This window comes from Panulirus ornatus, chromosome 27 (assembly GCF_036320965.1).
Source record: "Panulirus ornatus isolate Po-2019 chromosome 27, ASM3632096v1, whole genome shotgun sequence".
In the NCBI taxonomy this organism is placed as follows: domain Eukaryota; kingdom Metazoa; phylum Arthropoda; class Malacostraca; order Decapoda; family Palinuridae; genus Panulirus; species Panulirus ornatus.
The window spans coordinates 15443100-15449770 of record NC_092250.1 but is presented as its reverse complement, the minus strand read 5'-3'; the positions used below and the strand labels follow the sequence as shown (position 1 = coordinate 15449770).

The window sequence follows — 6671 nt, the reverse complement described above, 5'->3', positions numbered from 1 at the left end:
GGGGTGAGGGAGGCGAGGGAGGGAAGGGAAGGAGGGAGGCGAGGGAGGGGAGACCAGAACCAACTCCCGGCGCAAGAGAGAAGTGTGGTGTCTGTGTGTACATGTATATGTACGTAGGTAGGTATGTGCACGTCTCTCCTACACACACACACACACACACACACACAGGGGGGGGAGGAGGCCCCCCTTCCCTCTTCCCTTCCCCCTTCCCCTCTGAGCAGCGGTGGCGGGCCGGCCTTGGTGCTCGAGAGAGAGAGACTGCTCAGTCTGCCATCAGCCATGGACGGTGGAGGACGCTGCTCGCGCTGCTCCTCCCGCTCCCTCGCATCCATGGAGCCACATCGCCACGGTACTTTTTTTTCTTTTTTAAACGCCCCTTACGCTATCATTTCATCTATCTTATCTATCCCCCATGACAGACGACGTAGTCACCGGGGTTTTTTTTTTTTTTTTTGAGGGCTTTTAAAGTAAAACCAACCCGTCGTTATTCGTCGTTATTTTAAACGAGAAATTAAAACGTTTCTCGCGCGCGGGATGGAGCAACCACACGGCTAAGGACAAATTTTTTCTCCCTAGGTGCTGCTCCCGGTGCTAGGCCTAGGCTAGGCCTGGCTAGGAAAGGAAGGGGGCGTGGGGAGGGCGTGTGTGTGCCCCAGTAAACACACACACACACACACACGCCTCACACGCCTTCAAAAAAGAAAAAAAAAAAAAGGAAAGAAAAAAGAGAAAATTATCCAGAACTCTGAACAAATATTGAAATACAGAAAAAAAAAAATATATATATACATAAAATCGTCCATTTCTTTGAAAAGTGAATATATCATACGTAAACATCATCTGTCAACACGAGTGTTTGTGTAAACAAGAAGAAGAAGAAGAAGAGGCTCCTGTTGAGATAGATAGATAGGCCCAACAATAGACTATTGAGATAGATAGGCCCAACAATAGACTATTACTGAGATAGATAGGCCTATGATGGAGTCCGTTACGAACAGCATACAAACTGTGGGAAGGCCAATTGGTAGTGACGACACAACCAACACTTTTAGAGAGTTTATGGTGATTTCCAAAGTTTTTTGGGGGGCAAAAATGTGTGTGTGTGTAGAACTCTGGTTACTAAAAGGGGGTGTGTGGGTGTGTGGGTGTGTGGGTGTGGGGTCACTAAAAACATTACCTGTCGACATGAAATATCCAACGTAACATCACCAGCTGGAAAAATAGATGTGTGACGGAGACACAGAGAGAGAGATAGACAGAGAGAGCCCGATAGACAGAGAGCCAGATAGACAGAGCCAACGATTGTTCTTAAAACAGGTAAGTGTGTGTTTTAAGGTTCATATTGTCTTGCCTGCATTAAAACTAACCCCCTTAGATTAAGACAACTTAAACCCCCCTTGGATTAAGAGGACTTAACCCCCATGGATTAAGACGACTTAAACCCCCTTGGATTAAGACGACTTAACCCCCATGGATTAAGACGACTTAAACCCCCTTAGATTAAGACGACTTAAACCCCATGGATTAAGACGACTTAAACCCCCATGGATTAAGACGACTTAAACCCCCCTGGATTAAGACGACTTAACCCCCTTAGATTAAGACGACTTAACCCCCCATGGATTAAGACGACTTAAATCCCTTAGATTAAGACGACTTAACCCCCACGGATTAAGACGACTTAAACCCCTTAGATTAAGACGACTTAAACCCCTTAGATTAAGACGACTTAAACCCCATGGATTAAGACGACTTAAACCTCCTTTGAGAACGGTGACTTAACCCCCGTATCAGTGCGACTGAACTCGTAAGCCAATGACTTAACGGGCTGGGTTCAGTCATCTCACACGGGGAGCTGAGTCGTGCCCACTTCAATGGGTTCAGTCATCTCACACGGGGAGCTAAGTCGTGCCCACTTCAATGGGTTCAGTCAACGCACACGGGGAGCTAAGTCATGCCACTTCAATGGGTTCAGTCATCTCACACGGGGAGCTGAGTCGTGCCCACTTCAATGGGTTCAGTCATCTCACACGGGGGAGCTAAGTCCTCGAGTTTTATGGGTTCAGTCATCGTACTCAAGTAGCATAAGTACTCGTACTCAAAGGTTTAAGTCAGGGTACTCAACGCACTAAGTTAAGAGCATTCAACGCATGAGGTCATGTACTCAAGAGTACTCGAGGCATTATGTCGTACTCAGGTCTGTCTGTGTACTCAACACATCATGTACTCAAGTCTGTGTACTCAACGCATTATGTCGTACTCAGGTCTGTCTGTGTACTCAACGCATCATGTACTCAGGTCTGTGTACTCAACGCATTATGTCGTACTCAAGTCTGTCTGTGTACTCGACGCATTATGTCGTACTCAGGTCTGTGTACTCAACGCATCATGTACTAAAGTCTGTGTACTCAACGCATTATGTCGTACTCTGGTCTGTGTACTCACGCATCATGTACTCAGGTCTGTGTACTCAATGCGTCATGTCGTACACAAGTCTGTCTGTGTACTGAACGCATTATGTACTCAGGTCTGTGTACTCAACGCATTATGTCGTACTCAGGTCTGTGTACTCAACGCATCATGCACTCAGATCTGTGTACTCACGCATCATGTACTCAGATCTGTGTACTCACGCATCATGTCGTACACAAGCCTGTCTGTGTACTCAACGCGTCATGTCGTACACAAGCCTGTCTGTGTACTCATCGCATTACGCCGTAATCAAATCTTGAGTACTCATCGCACTGTCATCGTACTCAGGGAGCAAAGACGTGGTACTCAGCGGGTTCACTCATCGTACTCAGATAGAGGTGAGGTGTAGGGAATGGGTGAAGGAGGGAATGGGTGAAGGAAGGGGGAAAATGGGTGATGGGGAAGGGGGGAATGGGAAGGGCTACCACGTAACCGAAGGCAACGGAGGTTAACTTTTTAAAAGGCTCCAGTAAACCCCCACACACCCAAAAAAAAAGAGCGAAAAAAGAAAGAAAAAAAAAGAGAGAAAAAAGAAAGAAAAAAAAGATTATCTGTGTTTTCCAATCTTGCGTGTCTCTCCTACGTAAACATTGCCTCTCGCTGCCTCGCTACACCGAACACAGGAAATGTATTGCTGTGTTGTGGGCAATATATATATATATATATATATATATATATATATATATATATATATATATATATATATATATATATATATATATATCCCTGGGGATAGGGGAGAAAGAATACTTCCCACGTATTCCCTGCGTGTCGTAGAAGGCGACTAAAAGGGGAGGGAGCGGGGGGCTGGAAATCCTCCCATCTATTTTTTTTTTTTAATTTTCCAAAAGAAGGAACAGAGAAGGGGGCCAGGTGAGGATATTCCCCCAAAGGCCCAGTCCTCTGTTCTTAACGCTGCCTCGCTAATGCGGGAAATGGTGAATAGTTTGAAATATATATATATATATATATATATATATATATATATATATATATATATATATATATATATATACCCCAGAAGTTAAATTCAAACCCCAAAATGAACGGTATTTCTGAGTGTGTATGTATGTGTGTGTGTGTGTGTGTATGTGTGTATGTGTATGTATGTGTGTGTGTGTGTGTGTGTGTGTGTGTGTGTGTATGTGTGTATGTGTATGTTGTGTGTGTGTATGTGTGTATGTGTATGTATGTGTGTGTGTGTGTGTGTGTGTGTGTGTGTAACATTCCGGACGAGAGCGGTCTGCTGGAGGGGAAGGGGGGGTGGGGGGGTGTATCGTCCACGTCGTCTCCCTGCAATTAACGCTGCCGCCACAGACCCGGCAATGGGGGATCGATCCTGTGTCCCCGAGTTATACATACCCTATGCGGCGGCAGTGCTAACCAGTGCGCCAACTCTCGGAACTATATATATATATATATATATATATATATATATATATATATATATATATATATATATATATATATACTTCATCGCCGTCTCCCGCGTTAGCGAGGTAGCGCAAGGAAACAGACGAAAGAAATGGCCCAACCCACCCACACACACACATATATACACACAAACGCCCACACACGCATATATATATATATATATATATATATATATATATATATATATATATATATATATATATATATATATAGAATAACAGCGAACCATTACGCTCTTCTGACTTCCATTCTAAAATTCCTTAATTGGGATTAGGTATCTGCGACTTTCAAACCCTTTTCGTCTATTACGAGAAATGGCTCCAAAAAAAAAAGGAAGAGCGAAAAATAAATATATATGTTGCAATTCAATACATGTGTACCTCTAACTTTTCATACGTACGTGGGACAACTTCTGACTCAATGAATGGATTTGTTTATTCATTTATTTGGTTGTAGAAGCCGATAACGAGAAGTCCTGAAGATAAATGATTTAGTTATTCGTGGAATTATCACACACTTGACGGCAGGAATTAATTTGGTTATACAGAGAATTATCCTTTAGTTGAGGTGAGGTGTGGAGGGGGGAAGGGGAGAATGCTATTTGGTGTGTGGCGGGGTGGCGACGGAAATGGATGAAGGCAGCAAGTATGGATATGTACATGCGTATGTCTGTATATGTATAAGTATGTATTCGTTGAAAGGTATAGGTATGTATATGTGATTCCTTCCGCTACCTCGCTAACGCGGGAGACAGCGAATAAGTATAATAATAACAATGATGATATATATATATATATATATATATTTCTTTCTTTTTCTTTCATACTATTCGTCATTACCCGCATTAGCGAGTTAGCGTTAAGAACAGAGGACTGGGCCTTTGAGGGAATATCCTCACCTGGCCCCCTTCTCTGTTCCTTCTTGTGTGTGTGTGTGTGTGTGTGTGTGTGTGTGTGTGTGTGTGTGTGTGTGTGTGTGTGTGTGTGTGTGTGTCACTTGCCTGTTGATTAAATCAGCCGGGATTGGGAGCGGCTCCGAGTGGATTAGAAACAGATCAAACCAATTGATTTTGCAGGACTTGAAAGAACATGGGGTGTAAGACGAGCACTTCCAGCAGAGAAGATAAAAAAAAATATATATAAAAACATTTTTTTTTCCGTATTTCATTCATCCAAGTTGTTTGCTAACTGTTGATTCTTTGCGTTTCATACTGTCCTTTCATACTTGATCGCCATTTCCCGCGAAGGTAGCGCCAGGAACGGACGAAGAAAGAAAGGCCCCATTCGCTCACATTCAAGTCTCTAGCTGTTATGTTTAATGCATCGAAACCACAGCTCCCTATCCACATCCAGGCCCTACAGACCTTTAACCCCGGACGGTTCGCGTACCCTGGTTCAGTCCAATGACAGCCCGCTGACCCCTGTATACTGAATCGCTTCGGTTCACTCTATCCCGTGCACGCCTCTCACCCTCCTGCATGTTCAGGCCTCGATCACTTGAAATCTTTTTCACTCCATCCTTCCACCTCCAATGTGGTCTCCCGCTTCACCTTCTTCCTGCCACCTCTGACATAGAAGTCCTTTTTGTCAAGCTCTCCTCACTCATTCTCTCCATATGTCCAAACCATTTTAGGACCCACTCTTCTGCTCCCCTCAACCACACTCTTTTTATTACCAACACATCTCTCTAACCCGTTCATTAACTCGATCAAGCCACCTCACACCACATACTGTCCTCAAACATTTCATTTCTAACACATCCACCCTCCTCCGCACTGCCTTATCTATATAGCTCATGTCTCGCATCCATATAATATCACTGGGACTACTATCCCCTCGCACGTACCCGTTTTTGCTCCAAGAATAACGTTCTCTCTCTCCACACATTCTTCAGCGCTCCCAGAACCTTCGCTCCCACATCCCATGACTCCCCTTTCGCTTCCATGGCTCCAATCGCTGCTTCGTCCACTCCCAGGTAGGTGCAATGCCTTGCTACGTCCAAATTTTTCTCCATTCAAACTCACAACACCTCAACCGAACCTTCTCTCAACCACGTATTCCCTGCGTGTCGTAGAAGGTGACTAAAAAGGGGAGGGAGCGAGCGGGGGAGAAGGCTGGAAATCCTCCCTTCTCGTTTTTAATTTTCCAAAAGGAGGAACAGAGAAGGGGGCCAAGTGAGGATATTCCCTCAAAGGCTCAGTCTTCTGTTCTTAACGCTACCTCGCTAAACGCGGGAAATGGCGAATAGCGGTTTAGTATAATAAAACAGACCCTTGACCCACGATGACCTAACCCCCTGACCTGACCCCTGAGTCTCACCCCCCCCTCCCCACTCCAAAAGGTCACATGGGTGGGGGGGTAATCACCTGTTTCTAATTATCGAACAACCTCTCTCTCTCTCTCTCTCTCTCTCTCTCTCTCTCTCTCTCTCTCTCTCTCTCTCTCTCTCTCTCGTTTGGAAACGACTTACCATCATAATCACATCCTCATTCAACAGCGGCACTATCCAAATGACTCTCATACCGGGGATTAGTGCGTTATCACCAGGAAATGAGGGATTAAGTTCAATAAACATTCCTAAATACAAAAATTAAACATTGTAAAAATAAAAAAAAGAAAAAAATATATCTCCAGGGGAAATTGCACTATAGCTGGCTATCATAGACATGGTCTAATTTTGTAACTATGGGCAAGGGTCTAATTCTGTAACTATGGGTAAGGGTCTAATTCTGTAACTATGGGTAAGGGTCTAATTCTGTAACTATG

At 44.2% G+C, this 6671-nt stretch overlaps 1 protein-coding gene across 1 annotated transcript in view; it reads left to right on the top strand.

The window, feature by feature from the left end:
- Positions 1 to 274: 274 nt before the first annotated feature.
- The window catches only part of LOC139757591 (ligand of Numb protein X 2-like), a 301274-nt gene continuing 294877 nt past the window's right edge, over positions 275 to 6671 (top strand). The window contains exon 1 of the mRNA XM_071678222.1: positions 275 to 349. The gene's annotated coding sequence lies outside the window, so the exon portion shown is untranslated. The remainder of the gene's footprint in view (positions 350 to 6671) is intronic.